Genomic DNA, 19,958 nt, shown 5'->3' on the forward strand with positions numbered 1-19,958 from the left:
GTTTATGGTTTACCAGGTTGTGAGGGTGAAAATCACTAAGACAATTTACTAGCACAACACTCACACATACAATGTCTATTTTAAGAACTTGTAAAATTGTACATTTATACACTGTTTAGAGTGTATTGTTTGTGTTGTATATATATTGTACTGTAGTATACATGTTTGTAACACTGTGTACATACATGACTACTACTACCTAACATTTACTAATGTCAACCATATTTCTTGTTATTGAAACACTTAAAACATGTTAGTAAGACCAGTAGAGCTGGTGTGTGTCAGAAGAGGTTGGACACGATATAAGCGCTTCTGAAATTTATTACTGTTAATTGCATATTTCTAATATGTGACGAGGAGTAAGTGATAGAAGAAATTTTTAGCAATTTGCACACCATGTTACCTTGTGCTTCTTAAGATAGATGAACAGCAAATTCTTATTGCAACGCGGGTGTGCAAGTTTCTAATTCTCTTTTTGATTCTCTGTGAGGCTAAGCTAGCGGCATCCGCTCTTCTTTTTCAATACCCTGAGAGGCTTTGTTAGCATGCACATTGTTTTCCTCGACAATTATTGTGCTTAAATACACGTACATCAGGCGTCCCAATAGTATTACACATGGATTCCACCCAGCAAACGCTTACACACGTGATCCCTGTAGATTTCAAGAGTGATTTACGTGCCTGGAGTAGTGGGGTTGAAGGGGGTTGACGAATAGATTAAACTTGAAGTGCACTCTCGAATAGTATTTGTGAAAACTGTTGTGAACTCTTGGTTAAACTTTCAATACAAAATGTATGCACTCACGTGTGTGTGTCCAACCTCCTCTGGGTGTGTGCTGACTGGGATTTGTAATGATGATGTCATTATGGACAATTAATGTTCATTATGTGATGTTTATGAGTCATGTAGTCAACAGTTTTGGACTAACTTCACAATAACTTAACTTTTATTAGGATCTTCAATTATCGTGGGCTAAGTTAATGCCTTAAAATCTCATATCTTAATTCTGCTTAGACCCTCAGGCCCTGTAGTAGCAGCCACACTTTGTTAGTGTGCCACAACACATTGGGTTATTAAATTCCGTAGAACCGTGTGTTTCAAAGTCTAACTATTATTTAGTGATATTGCCATGCTATTTGCATTCATGGTTGTCTGCTGAGAATTTGGTAAAGGATGAGTGAGTTATTGAGTTGTAAATTTAAAGATTTTGCTGAACAATGCCTTCCCTGGCTGATATTGGTGAGTTGGTCCTTGATTTCATAGATCACATTAAGGCTATGACCTGTGTTTCATGGATATGGTGGGTCAGTATTTTGGCAAACCCCAAAAATAAATATAAATCGCATGATTGAAAAGAGTGCTAATATGACTAGACATCTAAACATTACACAAACAGTCATACATGTAGTGGGAAATGAGGCTCAGTCAGTTTATTTCTAAAGGTGTACAGATAATTGGATCAGCTATTGGTTATCAGCTATATCAGTCTTGTTTTTGTATATCATTATCAGATCAGTAACATGTTTAAACAAACAGCAGATACAGATAAACTTAGAAACATATTTTATGTGCATTTTTGCTCTAGTAATATCCTAGTAATATCCTAGTGATATCCTAGTGATGCCTGTTTATGTACATGACTGTAATGTCAACTAAAGTCCCACACTGTCATTATTAGTGTCCAAATTGTTAGAGGACTGTTACCTCAATTGTCAGATCAGCTTTGTCGATATTTTATATTGGTTAGTGGAATATCAGCTAAAAATTATATCTTTATACTTTTATTGAATAAGTACTGAAACTTTTTGTTAGGGAGCAAGGTAAAGCCTAAGAGCTATTTCTGTCTTTTCTAAAATAGAATTTTTACAGCATAGATACATCACTTCATTCACATTCTTAAATTTCAAGGCTGGCTATTCCATCTGAATACAGTGTACAAAGTAGAGCTGAGCGATAGTTGCGATCTATCGATCATCGTGATAGTGAGTAACAATCGTGATAATGATAGTATGCAATCATACTATCGCGATATATCAAAACATCTCTCACTAACATGAATAACAGCAGCAAACATGATAGTGTTGAAGTTGAGGAAACTGTGAAAGTCCAGTTGAGCATGCACAACAAAGATTACAACTGTAATACATAACAATTTACCAATATAGCGTTAGAAAACCAGATGGTGTGTAATTGGATTATTTGTGTCATTTATGTGAAGTTGAGTGTCTTTGATAACTAGTAGTACTATCGTGATACTATCGTTATCGTGATATAAAAGTTACTATCAAATCGTGATCGTGATAGTTGCACTATCGCTCAGTTCTAGTACAGAGTGCTAAATATTATTTGAATAGTGTGTTACCCCATACTGACGGAATAGTCAAATAACCAAATAATCGTTTCAGCACTACTCATGAATTTCAACCAGGGAAAGTATTATTCAGCAAAACCTTCAACTTTACAACTCATGAGCTTTTTTGCTCTAGTAATATCCTAGTGATATCCTAGTGATACCTGTTTATGTACATGACTGTAATGTCAACTAAAGTCCCACACTGTCATTATTAGCATTAAGGAAAGTCTGTTACCTCAATTGTCGGCTTTGTTTGAGATATTTATCGGTTATTGGAATATCGGCTAAAATAATATCTATCTCAAATCATATCTATCTCAGAAGGTATTTACAGAAATCTTGATCATTGACATAACATTACATAACACATAATTTGTAATGTCATAGGAATGTCACATGACTTCCTGTTTATCCCAAATTTGGTAATTTCTAGTCTCTGCTATATAGAATTTTGTGTGTTGTACAAACTTTCATAGCCATTAAGAACTGTGTGTGAACAGGTCCCTGGAAGAATGGTAGAGTATACCCAGTCCTTGGTGCTCAGCTGAAGGGTTCCCTTCAAGTAAAGAGTAAAAGAGTATGTAGCTCCTTCAAGATTGGGATACTCTTATAAAGTCACAAATACTCTAATAAAGCAGTCAGCTGTAGCTGAAATTATTTACAATTTTTATTTTATTTTTTTTGAGTCATTACTAGAGAATAATAAGTCTATAAAACATAATATTAATTTGGTATGGCCCAATGGTAAATGCTGCAACAGAGTTTGACAGGCCAACAATCAAAACTTTTTCACTAAGTGTTTTCAACTTCAGCAGCCCAAGAAATTAATGTAATTTCCTATGCTGTATTTGTATTGTAGACTGTAGGTTTTGCCTTTTAATTTTTTTTATACAAATCCTATAACCTCACATGTGTTTTGTTCCTCCTCTACTACTTGAAACTGTCACTATAATGAGGTAGTGAGGTCATGAAGTACACCTTAACTATGTTTGGGACCTGATTTACATGGTCACTACCATGAGGTGGTCTTAATAAGGTTATGAAATACAAGTTTGTGGCATTCTTTAAAAGACAGGCAGTGTATAGTATTGTAGAGTACAATTTTGTACCTTGATTGTACCCAAACACAAATGAGATGGTGTTTCCACCTCTGTACTGTTCACCCCCAACCAATATTACAGAGTTGTTGTTTCCAGCACTCTGCATAGTTGTGTAGTAGTTGTATATGTACCTTGTTTCTCCATAACAAGCATCCAAGGATACCATCCTACAATATACCCTAATAGAACAATCACTTTACATTAGAAGTGATAACCTGTCACTGACGGTTGTTAACACAATAGGACATGCCCTGGAGATGTGATCACCCTTGGGGTGGGACATCTTCCATACCAATTTTGTGTTTAATTGGTCCTGATATACATGTCTACAAGATTCATCTTGTTTCCATTGTAATTTTATTTGTTCATGCAAATAGTGTACACATTAATTCTGTTTACTCAACTTCATTGGAGAGTTACATGTATACCATCAAATGTGACCTTCCAATTTGTAGTAAGTTCTAGAAGGTTATAGGCATGGAAATGTATATAAGAAAGTGTTGTGTATATTTGAGTGATTGTTGTATTAGAGTGGTGCTTGTTAATACAACATCTAAACTAAACAATATGGCCTTTATGGTTGGTTTGAGAAAGATAGCAAACGATGATGTTAACTTTATATTTATTGACATTAGTACCATTTCAGCCTTTTCTTAGCCACCCACCTTGGTATCGTATCATTGCACTAGCCATGTTTTGAGCACTGCTCTCTCACAGCTCTCTCACAGCTCAGGTCTAACATGATGGAGGTACTTTCATAAATAATGTAGCAAAATGTTGTTTGGGACTACAATACTGTGGATTTGGCTTGTTAAGCACATGTGTCTATTAAGTGTATATCATTGGTTAAGCACTTACATATTTCTTGTGATTAACCATGGCTAGTGCACATGGCACAATACGAGGCTCAACACGTGACAAAGCTACACATGGGAAGAAAAGGTTGAAGTACTGCTAAATTAATGTCTCCTTGAGCGTTTACATCTCCCTTGAGGCATCCCTTCACTATGTATACAGCTAATCAGCTTTCTGAATTACTATATTCTTGTTCATCATGAAGGATTTCACCCTGAAATGAAGTGAAATATCCTTATACACTGGTGTGGTGACCACGAACTACTCTATTATTACAATGTAGTGATTCAGTGTTAAGCACACCATAACTATTGATTAGGTGTTTGCATCCAACGGATAGTATTATTTTTACAAAAATGTTCTCCGAAAATTATAAGCACATGTGCTTAACAACCCGACTCTACGGTAGCTAGCTGTTATATGTGTTACCAAGATGACCATTTAATGTGAACTATTTCTGTACGTGAATCAGTTGGAACCTAGTCACATGACCATTCAGGGGGTTCCCCACTTTATTGTTGTCTGTATATAGTGTATATACACATTAACATGTTGTCATTGTATAACTGTACACATGTCACTACACAGGTACCACAACAATGTCAATTTCCACAATGGAGGATAAACCATTTGATACATCCTCTATACATGGAGTAGTGGACCATAATCTGATAATGTTTGACATGTAAGTTGTTAATGTGTTTATGAGAGTACAGTAGTTTAGTGGAGACTGGGAAATGTGTAGACCAGTCACTAGTGTGGACATTTAAACTACATTGGATAAACTCTGTATGTCACAAATAGTAGGGATGTCAAAACCCCGAAAAATTGTGGAATTTCTTCTCCCGTAAATTTCATTAAAAAATGGCACAATGAATTGCGCATCTTTCAGACAGTTTAGGCACTAGAATTTCTCATTTCATAGTGATGAACTGATCAAGGTAGTGCTCTTCTGGTGAGTTTCCTCGTGATTAGAGTAGCTAGGCGTGTGTGTGGGCCCCAATGTTAGTTCCGTGCCTAGAAAATGTATGGAAGATGACAGCAGGCTAGTTTTGTCTATTGCCATGCACAACAGCATTCCAGTTAATCAATAGGTTAGTTTCAGTCAGTGCAAGATGCAACTTGAACACCTGTATTAGTTTCCTATCAATTCTATGCAATTGATAATACAAAGTGACGTAATCACCCATACGTCACTTGTTTTTGTTTTGTGCCATGGCTACCAATGGTGTTCAATGGAGAAGTCTGGAGAACCACCTATTTAACAATTACTGGCTACCACAATAGCAAATGTGGCAAACTAATATATCAATCTGCAGCATTTTTGAGCTCTACAAGTTGCTGTGGCTAAAACATGCATTTATTTAATTTAATATTTTATTAAAGCTTTATGCTGAGGGTCTGTAGGACACCTGGTCCTACAACCTGCTCAAAGACATTAGTTACATAAGGTGTGTTTGAAAAGTTGCAGGAAGGAGAAAAAATCCATGACTGGACCTAGGTAGCCTCGAACCTGCAGCCATCCAATTTACGCTCGAACGCTTACAGGAGTCTACCAGGCGGTCAGGATGTTTTCTCCTTGTTATTTTCATGTAATTATATCCATAGGAATTTGTCAAACTTTTAAAAATCCATTTGACATCCCTACTTGCTGCAAAGAGTTGATAAGTAATTACATGTACAGTCAAACCTCTGTAATCTGATGCTCAATGGGAACCATAAATTTTGCTGGATTAAGGAGGTTGTTGGATTATCAAGTCACCTCTGTAATCTGATGATGTACAATATCTAGAATTATGTCAGATTATGCAGTAAATTACAGGTATAACGGAACACCCAAGGTTTTCAACATGAATTAATTTTAGAATTTGCAAGTATTACAACTTTTTTCTATTATTGTCAACCAATTAAATGCTTTGGTTGCTTGAAATTATTTTCTGTGATTAATGCTGCTATTATTCTCTGTCGGATTACAAAGGTCTAAAACAATGTATTTCCAAGTCTAGGGAATCAAATTTTGTGTCAGATTATGGAGTACAGAGGTGTCAGATTACAGAGGTTGTTTTCTATACAAAAGTGTTGGTAAATGACATCTTGGTTGGATTAGAGAGGATTCTGGATTACGCAGGTGTTGGATTAGAGAGGATTCTGGATTACGCAGGTGTTGGATTAGAGAGGATTCTGGATTACGCAGGTGTTGGATTAGAGAGGATTCTGGATTACGCAAGTGTTGGATTAGAGAGGTTCAACTGTACAGTATAGCAACCACCTACCATAAACAAGTATAACAGTGCAGTTATTGTGTCTTTTGTGATCAATCCATCTGTCAGCTGACACTAAGGTCTTTGATATCACAAAGAACAGTACCATGTAGATCATGTCTATCGTTTATCACAAATATTAAGAGCGCAACACAAATTTCCACAAACACAGCCTCCTGTGAAAAAAATCTACCAACTTTTTTTAATTACTAGAAAGATTAGCATGGCTACGAAGACATTTTGGACTCCTGTCATTTGTGACAAACTTATTTGCATTATAGAAAAGTAGGGACAACATCGTTCCCCTTGCTGTATAGAAGCTGAATTTCCCTAAATACCATAAGTCACCAAATGTGACCCGGCCTGTGAAAATAGGACATGTGGGAACAAATCATATCTCAGTACTGGAATATTTGCATTCTGTAACTTGTATCATGTAGCTGTTATAAGGGCTGAAATTTGCATAGCCAGATTTTCCTCAAGACTTTCAAATTGTTTTCACTAACAGTGGCTAGCCATGGTAATTAAATTTGCTCTTATTTTATCTCATGTGTGTTTGTGTATTCTTGCCCTTTGACTCTACGTATATATTGTGCCACCATGAAATGAAAACAAACTGCATATCCTTGAGAGAGTGTGCAGTATGTGCTCCACTGCTGTTAGGTTGTCACTCAGCACACAAGCAATGTAGCAGAAACATTTGAAGTTGCACTGAATTCACTTTTGGACTTGACATTATACTTAACTTCCAATACTGTCAAGGCACCATGAAGGTAAGACTGATTTCTGATTGATCTTTTTGTGAGAAAGCCATCACCTTCCTGATCCCTAGTATACAGTGCTATCATTCATATTACATGATAACCTTTGGAGGCATGTATCTTGGAGATGGCTGGACCAATTTGACTCAAATATGAAGGTTTCCCAACCTCCACTCTTCCATTTTTGTCCAAGAATAACCAGTGTGTGAAAACTTATGATTCTGGTGGACTGGTATATTATACACTTTTCTGTTACATGCTCACGTATGCTTCCCTTGTTTGTCTTAATCAGCAATATTGTACCATTTCAGATTCCAGTGTATTGTTTGTCAGTATTGTGGACCTCAGAGACCTTTTGTCATGTCCATAACTGACAATAATGGAAGAGAGGTCATCCACCTGGAGAGACCTTATCATTATTCTGTGTGGTGTTGTTTCTGTTGCCTACTAGAAGTGCAGGAACCTCCTGGACAAGTTGTGGGATATGTGAAACAAGAGTAAGAGTGGTAGTGTAGTGTGTGTGTGTTAGTGTGTGTGTCTCACATTTATGTACAGCTGATCCTCCTCTACTCCTGAACCAGCACTCACATCTCTAACATTGTACTGCACCATACTGTTCCTCTACACAAGCCATTATTCCTCCTGAACACTCTGTTCTAGTAATGATAAGTTTTAGGAGTCCTGGAGATCTGAGAAGACACAAGTGTTTAACAGAAAGAGCTAAGCCCATCCCTGAACAGCATGGAGCTGTTCAATGCCAACGTTGTCATCAATGGATGAAGAGTACTAGGGGCCTGAAAGTCCACCTAAAGAAGTGTGTTTCCTCCAGTGTGACAACAAATCAAGTTCTTGCTTCCTCCTCAGTGGTGGAGGACCATGTGACCTGAACAGACAGTGCCAAGACAGGTGAGTGTGTGTGTGTGTAGGCTTGCGTCAATTATGCCAGCATAATTTTTGGGGATGAAAAGCATAAAGCATAATGCTGGCATAATGGAACATAATTAGGAGCATAATTAGGAGCATAATGGGCAAATTTCTGCCACAATAAGTATAACTTCTGCTATAACAGTCACAAAGTCAAGGGCTAACCTGTTTTGGATGGTGAAATGAATCCTGGTAACGAGTAGAAAAATGCAGAATCACCTCGACGAAATGAAAATTTTTCATTGTTGGTTTGAGTTTTATAGGATACATGCAGTCATGTGCCAACTAGCACCAAGGCATGGCAAAGCAGTATAACTGAGCTTCAAATTTGGTATTATATATAGCATGTCTCATCATCTGATTTTGAATAAAGTATGATGTGATGATTATGATTAATGGAAGCTCGATTGGAAGCAATACAATAGACGCTCTGATGATAATAAGGTTAGTGTTGAGCCAGATAGCTAGTGAATGTCTGGAAAATAGTGCATGAGGTCTGGAGTGAGACTGAGGTTAATATCAAACCAGGGAAGTATTTCAAAAAAACCGAGATTCTCTAATAGAACAGTCAAACACTCTAATAGAACAGTCTTCGCATGTAACAGAGAGAATGACAACCATATCCCCAGTAGGCTAATATGTTCTTGGCATGGTGATGCAAATGCAAGTTACATATTATTATACTGAGCAGTTGCTGTCCTTTGAATACCAATTGCTACAACTCAGAAAATCAATCAGAAACGATTCATAATATTTTATTTACATACAAAACTACAAAGATATCAGACAATAAAATGTCTATAGCTTCTGAGGGACTATAAATATGCCCCTAGACCCCTGCTCTAATATGACAAACTCTGGAACACATCCAATTTCAAGCTATTGCTATTATTGGTATGTTGCAGTTGAAGTGACACTTCTCCATTTACATTCTATCATATGAAGAATTTCTCTGCACAAAGAAAAACGCACACAAAATAAAAACATAATGCATTTCTGAAAAGCATAAAAACAAGCACAATAGGCAGAAAATAGGGGAAATGCCAAAAAGCATAATAGGCAAATTTTGGAGCATAATAGACTCAAGCCTCTCTGTGTGTGTGTTGTGTGTGTGTGTGTGTTTGACTGCATGTAGAGTGAGTGTGTAGTTGTAGAGTGGAGATATGTAAATATACTTATGCATGCAAGTGTACAGGTGTACACATTTCTAAGACCTGTGTGTTTGGTTGTGTAGTTTTACTGCTGTAACCTGTCAAAGTGTACCGTATTTGACTGGTTAATAGCCGTGGCTACTATAACTTTCAGCAAGCAAAACCCTGTGGCTACTATGCGAAGGCAGTTACTATGAGCCAAGTGTGGCAGCAGCCCGCGGTGTTTATACAGATTCATGAGTAACTGACCTTGTTTAATCATCTGTCAATACTGTCATTCATTTTAACTTCTCTCAAAAATGCTAAAAACGCTATTTCCTGGCTTAAAACAACTGCTTTACCTGGTTTCTTACCTGGTTTCTGCTTCAAACGTGTGTAGTCAACACTTGCAATAGTATGTTCAGATACAAGCCGTGGCTCTTATCCGAGGGCGGCTCTTATAACAATAATTCTAGGCTGTGGAGCGGCTACTATCCGGGGGCGGCTATTATACGAGCCGCGGCTATTAACCGGTCAAATACGGTATATCATATTCCCACTTGCTCAGTCTTGTAAACCTATGCTGATATGTCAGGTGTTACTCAGGGGTTTAAACTAAACGTTTTAGCTGAATCATTTTCCCTATGGAAACTGTTAACAACCATGGTAGTGAATTTTTTCCCCTGGTTTGCGAATCGTTTGGTGTTTGGACACCCTTTGCTTTATCAACCTTATCCACGATTGCCGACCGTACCACTGTTAAAAGTGGTATTCCCAGATAGTTAGCAAGGAAACAATTGCTTCAGCATTTGTCAGTTACTCTCTGGCGATATAATGCCAAAATGATCCTGAGGCATTATGGCTTATGCCCAGAAGATGGCATAGACTTGTTGAACTAAGTTATTAATTAAGGTTGTTTGTAGTTAAGGTAGCTAGTTTTGTAGTTAAAGTACTTAGTTTGGTAGTTAAGATAGTTAGAATTTTGTATAGCATATTTGTAATACTTTCATTTTCCCTATAGACACACAATTCATGCCGTTTCCTTTATTTTGATGAGAATGGGAGCTGATATCATCGTACACTACAACGTGAAGATTTGCTGTATTGTCTCATTTGAGAGGTAACTTTCTGTAGTAAGGCCACTGTGTAATAAGGTCACCTTTCAACTTGATAATCCCCAAATATGTCATTCTGCACAAGTGACCTGCCTATGTAGCCACTTATTTAGTTACCAGATCTCATGTGTTACTAAAAACCACAATGATGTCATTAATTTCAATTACAGTCTGCATAGGCAACAGGAATGTAGTGTTTTTTATACACTCACAAAGTTAGTTTCTGTAGTACCAAGAGTTTATAATGTGTAGGGCCCTACACATTATAAACTCTTGGTAGTACGTATAATTTTAAGGTACTGTGCGTTGGCGAGATCAAAACGAAAAGAGTGCTCTAGTTTCCGTAATGCATTCAAGTGTGCTATATTTTCCATTTGCGTCACGATAAAGTACAGTTATGGAAAATAAAGAACAGTTATGCATTGATTGGAAAATAAATACGAAAAATAAGATCACGTGCGTAACATTTTTAATCACCAAAAGTAGCCTAAATGATACTGTTTGCTTGTATTACTACCACAACTGTACTGCATAGACACTTACCGATTGTCTGGTGGCTGAAAACTGACGTGGTTTGAATTCACAAAATGAACGCTTCAAACAAGATGACAAGACAGCACTCTAAACCAGTTAAAGCACCACTACGCTTGTACAATATGAAAATAAAAGCACTTGGACATGGTCTCAAGCCTAATATAGCACTCAGTTTCGCCTTGTGCTATATTAGTCTCTCGCCCACGCCCTCGTGCTTTTATTTCCATATTGTATGCACAGCGGTGCTTTAACTAGTATTATGTATAGGTTTGGTTTGGTTTTGTGGCACATGTCACTGAAGCAGCATCTGTTCTCAATGCCTCCATTGTCACTGTAAGGTAAATAACAGTGCCAGCACTGTATACATTGTTGTTATTATTACTACTTTACAGTGTCCAGCACTGAAGGTCTGACAGCAACTTATACTGTGGCCACATAGAAGTTTGCAATGGATAGATACAGTAGCTATTTATAAAAAGTGGACCTGGCCTTGTGCTTAAAACAGCTTCTCAAATCTACTTGTCAAATGGCCCAAAGTAACTGGTCTTGTTTTTTGATGCTATATAAGGCAGTAGCCAGGTCTGTATGTGAATATTAAGACACTTATATGACTCCATTTAAGGTATTCCTTGACATGGTGACTTTGCTGAGATGTAAATCAACGATCAAGAGTATTGATCAACAACCGGCTGATGATCCTGCTGATAGTACAACTGGAGGTAATTGTACTACTTGTGTAGGTGTAGTGTGTGTAACCTTGTCAATAGGACCACCTATGGGACTGGCCTTAATGATGAGGCAGTCTCCTTTTGAGGTCACCTTAGCTTGAATCCTACTTGACATGGTCACGGTGGTCTTATTAATGAGGTCATGAAGTACACCTTAGCTATGTTTGGGACCTACTTGACATGGTCTCTATAATGAGGTGGTCTTATTAATGAGGTCATGAAGTACACTTTAGCTATGATGTTTAGGACCTAGTGTAAGCAATCAATTAATGGAATATTTTTCCCGCCGCACGTCCCTTCTCGTACAAACATCCTTGGAGTACGATTTTTGGCAGAGGTATTCCACTTGACTTTTCCTTCCTGTGTATCAAGTTTGGTATAAAAAGGTACTTCCCCTTATCAGTAACAGCTGAAAATGTGAAAAGTTGAAGTAACCGTTTATCGGAACCATGGCTCAATCACCGGAACTCCATAGGCTTGCGTGTATCAATTATCGGACATTGGTCCAATGATTGGTCATGGCTTCATGCTGGAACTTCACAAAAATCTGAAAAATCCAGCATATGTATGAAGGTCTGACTGACATCCATGCAAAATTTCAGCATGTCAGATCGTGTACAATTTTTTTGTAAAAATGCACGCATAATTTGTTTGATAATTAGACACACAATGGTCATTTAAGGGCCCTACAGTATTCAACAGTACAACAACCAGCTCCCAACCAACTGTAAATCCTTCTCTTGATTCTGTTCTTGATCTCTTGGTGGTTTCTAGCTAGAAGCTTTGTAAGGATACCATGGTGTCATACTTGAACTCCAGTCGTGGCAATTAGGTTCCCTATGCTTCTCAATAGTTGGCTAGATGGTAGTACACTGTTTTGGACTACAGTCTCACCAATCTTTAGTTTCATTATAGCCACCATATGCATGTCGTCTTAGGTTATGCCAATTTAACTCCCAAGTTCAACACTAGCCATACTGTGTTTTTCTGTGGGAGTTTCAGTAGCTACTGGCCTTGATCATGGCTTCGCTTGTTTCCTTTATTGTTTGGTGACTAACACTGAAGTAGAAATTAACAATAGACTGTCATGGGTATTCAAAGTGACGAAGAGAATGTGCCATTGATGATGCAGGCTGAACTTGCTTCTAAAAACAGCTTCAAATCTACAGTACGGAAAGTAACACGAACTGTAAACCTTTGTCCAGTCCTTTATCAGTAGAATTACAACCGATAATTGAAACATGCGTTTCCGGTAATTGAGCCCATCTGATAAATGGTTGCTTACACTACTTGACATGGTCACTATAATGAGGTGGTCTTATAATGAGGTCATGAAGTACACCTTAGCTATGTTTGGGACCTACTTGACATGGTCACTATAATGAGGTGGTCTTATTAATGAGGTATGAAGTACACCTTAGTTATGTTTGGGACCTACTTGACATGATAGACCGTGTGTATTGTACAGAAACTTAAAAAGAAATTGATTTCACCATTTATACGAGGGTTTGCACATGAGAAATATTGTGGTACACATCACAAAAATACTTAACAGGATGTGTCCCACCTGCAGAGAAATTTGTGGAACACACCCCCAAGGGCATGTCCTGTTGTATTAACACATGGTAGTGGCTTGTTATCACTTCTAACATGTAGTGATTGTTCTATTAGGGTATATTGTAGGACTAGTATACAGTGTAGGAATGTTTAGTGTAGAGTAGCAAGATACACTGAGACAGTGACTGAGTGTGGATTCAGCTGCTTACCACACTTGAGCTAAATTGGTTTAGTCATGTGTTATATATGCCTTCAACACTTTCTTAATTTCTTCAAATCTTTCTCGTAACATACAAATAACACATGTACGCATTATCTTATTCACTTCGTAGGAGAGTCACACAAAACTTGTTAATGGAAATCAGAAACCAATAGCTCAATCAAAATACTCTGATGGAACAGTCACCAAGAACAAAAATTACTATTGTTATTAAACCAATATCTGAAAGAACTTGTAATGTAACAACCAGCATGTTTAGACTAATAGAACAGTCATCAAGAATAAAAAATAACAAAGTGGAATACAAGATGTGGAGCTAGTGACTTCCATACCTACACCAAGGGTTGTAACTGTTGAGCCACTATCCAGTTATTTATCTTTCTTAGTGTAAAGTAGAACCTCAAATATTTGATTATTTACACTTTAGAAGTGACTGTTCTATTAGAGTATTTTATCAACTGATGTTTTATTAAATTAAGTGTATGTTCTATTAGAGTGTTTTCCAGAGTTCTGTTATATAAGACATTTATTCTAGCAAACTTTTTCAACTAAATTAGTACACAGTTGTTCTGATCATGTCACTCTCAGGCTTCAACACCGTGTGATGTAGTCAATCTGTTGAAATGTCTTGTATAATTATTAGAGGTGTACCGATAATCAGATTGGCTAAAATATCAGCCACTGATACGGTAATTTTTACCAATATCGGTATCGGTACAGAGCAGCAGGAGGACTGATATTGCTACCGATATTTATAGAGTAGCAATAGTTTGTACATAAACAGATTATACATTGGTTTTCTACGTTATTCATGTGGCTGTTTAGTGCCAGTGGCTTATTGTTCACTCTACCAACAAGTGCTACCTTACGAGAAGCCACATAAACACACGCAATTCTAGGGTAAGCTTATCGCAGTCTTTAAAAATGAAGCAGTTATATAGTACCTTTGTAATAAAAAGAAGAGTCACAGGATATTAAACCAAGGAAACTTGCTGTACCAGCTTTCACACAAACCATTACAATGCGGAGTAATGCAGAAATATCTGTTTAAGGTTTCATGGGAGTATACATAAAATGTTTGTGGGTGCCTAATTGTTTGGATTGCACAATAGAAAACTAAGCCACTACCACCACAGGCATAGAGTGAGCAATGAATATATGTATGCACATGTTGTTGTAGAGTAGGTAATGTGTGTTTTTGTATAGATCATCTATGACTTTTGTTTGTAATGCAAATATCGGATCGACCATCAGTTATCGGCTTCTTTTGGAGGCATCAATATCAGATATGGGTACATGCCAAAAACCCATATTGGTACACCTCTAATAATTATAAGTAGCTACGATTTATTTATTTTTGTCAGCCTGACCCCTTGTAGTTATATTGTACATGTAATTGTCATTTGATGTTTATCTCTTCCCATTGTACCTCATCAACCAAAGGTTTGACCTAATAGTTGTAGCTATGAAAGTTTTAGCAAGTTCTAACATTAACATCACTGCCGCCATTTCTTGACCGTCACCTTTGTATTGTATCTTTTCACACCAGCAATCTTTGAAGGCCATACCCTTCTCCAGCTCAGTTGTTTTGCTATAACATGATGGAGGTAGTGGCAATTACAGTGGAACTTAGCCACCTTTGGGCCAAGGGTCTTTATAGAGAGGTGTCTGCCTAACATGTTTAATGTCACTGTGTGTGTAGTGTTAGTGTGTTTGGTTATGTACAGGGGCGTAGTAAGCATGGGTGCTTGGGCACCCATAAATATTTCCAGTTGCATAATAATGGGTGTCAGCACACTGTACTATATATTACTGAAAAGATTGAGATACTCTAATAGAGCAGTCATGTACGCTTGTGACTTTTTTTTTTGGTCTTCAGCTTTAACACTGGGCACCCATAAGTTAAATATCTTCCTACGCCCCTGATGTAGTTGTACCTTTGTGTATATATCCAGAGTCAAGGCCCTGTGGTATTAAGACTTTATTCAGTATTTTTTAAAGGTGGTACCTCAGTGTGACTAAATATTGGTACATTACAGATCCCTACCCTTAGTCACCATCACCAACAAGTCTTAGAGCCTGTTCTGAAGATCAAGGGTCCATGCTGCACCTCCCGATGTTGAGTTGATGATGAATTTTCACTGATGCTGGCTACTTTGGAATTCAGTGTAAGTGATACCTGTCAACATTAATTTTCATTTCCACTAATGTTCCTAGTCAGCTATCCAAATGTAGAATAAACGTAGGGTGTGATCACACCTGTTCAGTAATTTAATTCTGTGGACATTTTATGCAATGCTGTCTCTCCTGTTATCGAGGTTCACTGTACAGTAATAACACCTGTGTAATAAGGTCACCTGTCTAAACTGACCACTAAAATTTCATGGCTTGCTTTGATAAGGTCGTAAATTGGCCTAAGGGTGGCTTGAATATATTGGCATGTTTTATACCATGTGTTACCTTCTAATTGCAATTTTATTGTTATCCATCCATAGTTCCAATGGACCTTGATGTGAAGATGAAGGCTGTGATGATCAGAGCTTGTTTCCTCATTGTAAGTGTTACATCATCTAGTGTTCTTACTACACACCAGTACTTGTGTTCTTTACAGGATTTCATGTTCTTTGAAGGACAACAGAACAACTGAGAAGACTTTGTGCCTGTACATTTTGTAACCTGATTATTATGTGTTGTAGAAAGTGTTAATCTATGTTAGGCTGTGTGTTGTTAATTATGTAACATGTTTCAAATAATGTATCATATTTTCACAAACACAGTTTTATCATAAGTTTCTTCACAATGAAGTTATGGCAAAGCCTCCAGCTGTTGTTGGTATATGGTTGTGAAACTGGACCACCTGTGAACTAAACAGCTGCTGCAGGTTGTGTTAGTACATGCTGGCAAATCATCAGGACTTTAGTACCCCACAGGAGGACTGTACCCCTCATGGGTACATGGTGTGGGCAGTATCCAAAGCCTCACCTGGACCTCGTCATTAAGTGATACATGGACAAGTCTAATGGGAGAATGGCTGGATATTGTCACAGTGTAAATTAGCAGGTAATGATGTACACAACATACCTGCTGGGGTAGTACCAAACTAACCACTAACATCCTGCTTTATAATAACTGTTATTACAATCACACATGTAAAATGTTTTTACATGTAATAACAGTTATTATAAAACAGGATGTCAGTGGCTAGTTGACCAGCCAGGCTGATTTTGGTTTTAGAAAAGTAACAGCAGCAGGAGATGGTTACACTATCTGGCTGACATTTTTCACACTAGCTTTGCTATAATATATTTGCAAAATCTGCTTTCTGTATATATAGTGCATGTCAAATCCCACACATTGCTATAGTGGCCCTGGGGTTACTTCACATGTTATTGGCTTGGAGCAGATCTAGAGTATATGCATGAACAAACAAGTTGATGAATTGTAGTAGTCCAGCTCCCAGGGGTGCGTAAATTGGTCTGGAGCTCGCCATCACAACACTAGTACTCTTCCATTTTGTACAAAGGTGTGTCATTAAATGGTTCATATAAAAATTATAACAGTAATCATTTTCACACAACACCAAACACTATGGATTCAATATAGACAGTTTATAGTTGCTAGTATAAGTGGATGAGGGATGTTTGGGTATGGGGGTGATCTGGATGATGATTGGTAATATGATTTGTGTTGCTGTATAACAACAGTGTTATCCAACTGGTCATATAAGGAACAATAGAATTACCTTAGGAGGTAATAACCAGAAGATCATGCATGTGATGCCTCCCGATCAGTGTACTTGCTGGTAACCCATGACAACCCTTTGTTCCGTTGTATATTTTAGTATCACACTGTAACACCTACAGAAGAGATAAACCACACCCACCTGTATTGTAGTAGTAGCTATACTCATTGTCTGGATGTAGACTAGTGCTCACTTCAATACACCGGACCCACACATCAAGGACATCAACTACAACACTACCACTACAACCTACAACATCATGGTCCCATACAACACTCTGAAATCAGTACACCTCACAAATAAGGACACATTAGGATGGTCCCAAGGTATCCAGAATGGAAGTGTAGTACTCCAGTAGTGATGAAGACTGTGTCCCACTGGAATACACCTGTGTTGGGACATAAGCTTTGCTCCTCTCAACACCCTCTACACACATGATATAAAAGCAAACATTAACACACACAAATACACCACATGTACAACACATACAGTAAAATGTACACATGTCAGTACCCAATACACACTTCAGTCTACAAGATACACACACCACACACACGTATAATATACACACATGTACACATACATATGTATGTACCTTGAATGTCAAGCACAAAGGTGACAGTACTCACAGTAGTGGCATCTTGGATGAATTATTGCACTAAGAAAATCACACAAAAATGATGGTAGCTAACATGTTAATTTGAACATTAAATTTAAGTCTCCGCCACTGATAAAGAAACTTAGTAGACGATGAAACACGTAAACACCAGGTCCCATCAATACATCTAATGTAATAAATGTATAGACTGTGTTTTAATTAAGGAAGAAATCACCAGCCAAGCATATGACCTGGGACATTAATATTACCAGATGAGGGCTCTAACCACTTCATTGACACACGACACACATTTGGGTGCTCACACACATACAGAACATAATGTACTACACAACTTGTACCTGTAGACATGTATAGGTTATAATTAATCTTCTTCATTGAAAAATGGCTTTAAATTATCCCCTTGGTCTATAGGGTCATGTGGTGCTCCTTCCGAAGGATCGTTGACAGGAGCTACGGTAAGTATAATCCTCTGTATTGACACTGGTAATATTAGTTCACATCTGTCATCCTGTATGGTATTATAACACATACGCACACTGTCACATGCACACACCAGGGGCAGATCCAGGAGCTGGCATAGCAAGAGGCACAAACAGGATAAGTTGTAGGTGGTGGTTGTAGAGAACAGATTTTCTATAGTTAGTTGCTGCATTTATGAAGCAGCAAATAATCACCTCTTATAGTCCGGTAGATTTAAGGTTGGACCCAGAAAAAATTCGAAGAAAGCTGATTTTGATATCATTAGAAAGCTGATTTTTCATAGAATAACATATCCAAAATCCTCTAAAATCCACCTTGGGGAAAAATGTTTATGGCCAATTTAGTATTGAGGCATATGTGACTGGATTCAGGAAAGTGGATCTTCCATACATATCCATAACTTCAGATTGGAAAATGGTATTGACTTGAAATTTGATCAGTAGTGAGCACCAGCATCACTTATTAGGTGGAGAAAATTTCAGGTTGATATTCACCTTGTACACTAAGTTGTGGTTTCTTTATTAAATGCATTTGGTAGACCTATTTTTGCAAATCTGGTCATTTGTGGCTAACAAAAATGCATATTATCCTTAAAATATTTTCTCATAAGAAATTCATTGCAATCAATATTAGCTGTATGAAATAAGGATAAGACTAGTTATAGAAATAAAAAGGTGCCTATCATGTAAGTTCTGAACAAATATATTTGTCACGATTATTGTAAACAGTTTCCTCAGCACTTCTGCAACTCTCTTCCCTGCAACTGCCACATGCTGCAACATACTTTAATCCATGATTACACTGAGAGCATAATGTTGCTACCACATGGATTTGCAGTAGAAAGCTTGCATTTAGATTGTACAAATTTAAGTTAAGACTTCTGGTGCTAGTCCAATGTCTGTTGTCATCAGTTGCATATAGTCTCGATCCTTCTAGTTTCCAGCTCCATTATGGTAATGGATCAAGTTAGTCATTAAGTTCCTTCTAATGAATAACTTGTAGATGCACATACAAGTTGTGAAAGTGTGTTGTTCTTGCAATCATTTGCACATCATTTTCTTCTTGATTAGGCCAACTTTATCCCGTTCAAATGTCGCAGATGTTGTATCACAGCCACTCCATGCAAGCATGCGAAAAGAGAAGATGTAATTATGACATTACAATAGGACCTATGTGCCCAATAATGTCATCAATTTTCCAGTGCTCAAATGTTTCCCAACCTTTGAAAGAAAATATATACTTGCTATGCTCTGGTGCACCATGCAGGAGGACAAGAACATCAGTGTCATCAGCTACAACACACTTTACTTCCTTCAATTGCAAATTGAAGTGCACATTGAACAATCAGTGTGTCAGCATCCAAATTACTCTGATGCACAACCTGGCCATCATCTCTCAGATATTGGACAATCAATTGATGTTTGCTCAAACTTCCTGGTTTTTGTATGCTTCCATAGATTCACTTGACTGAATATCTGCACCTGCACATACGTACCATAACATACCTGGGGATGCTGCCAGCCCTACACACTGATTGCACACATGGAGATTCTGACATACTGATGGTCCAATGCGCAT

At 37.6% G+C, this 19,958-nt stretch overlaps 1 long non-coding RNA gene across 2 annotated transcripts; it reads right to left on the reverse strand.

Annotated features, from left to right (window-relative positions):
* Positions 1–17,078: 17,078 nt before the first annotated feature.
* Positions 17,079–18,625, reverse strand: LOC136241807 (uncharacterized). Of its 2 annotated transcripts, XR_010694416.1 has the most exons (5): positions 18,239–18,625; positions 17,877–17,939; positions 17,579–17,707; positions 17,282–17,530; positions 17,079–17,229 (listed from the first exon to the last, which is right to left on the reverse strand). It is a non-coding gene; the product is annotated as an uncharacterized lncRNA (long non-coding RNA). The 2 variants fall into 2 exon arrangements; XR_010694415.1 differs by having other exon boundaries at positions 17,282–17,707.
* Positions 18,626–19,958: the final 1,333 nt, after the last annotated feature.

This window comes from Dysidea avara, chromosome 12, assembly GCF_963678975.1.
Source record: "Dysidea avara chromosome 12, odDysAvar1.4, whole genome shotgun sequence".
Classification (NCBI taxonomy): Eukaryota; Metazoa; Porifera; class Demospongiae; order Dictyoceratida; family Dysideidae; genus Dysidea; species Dysidea avara.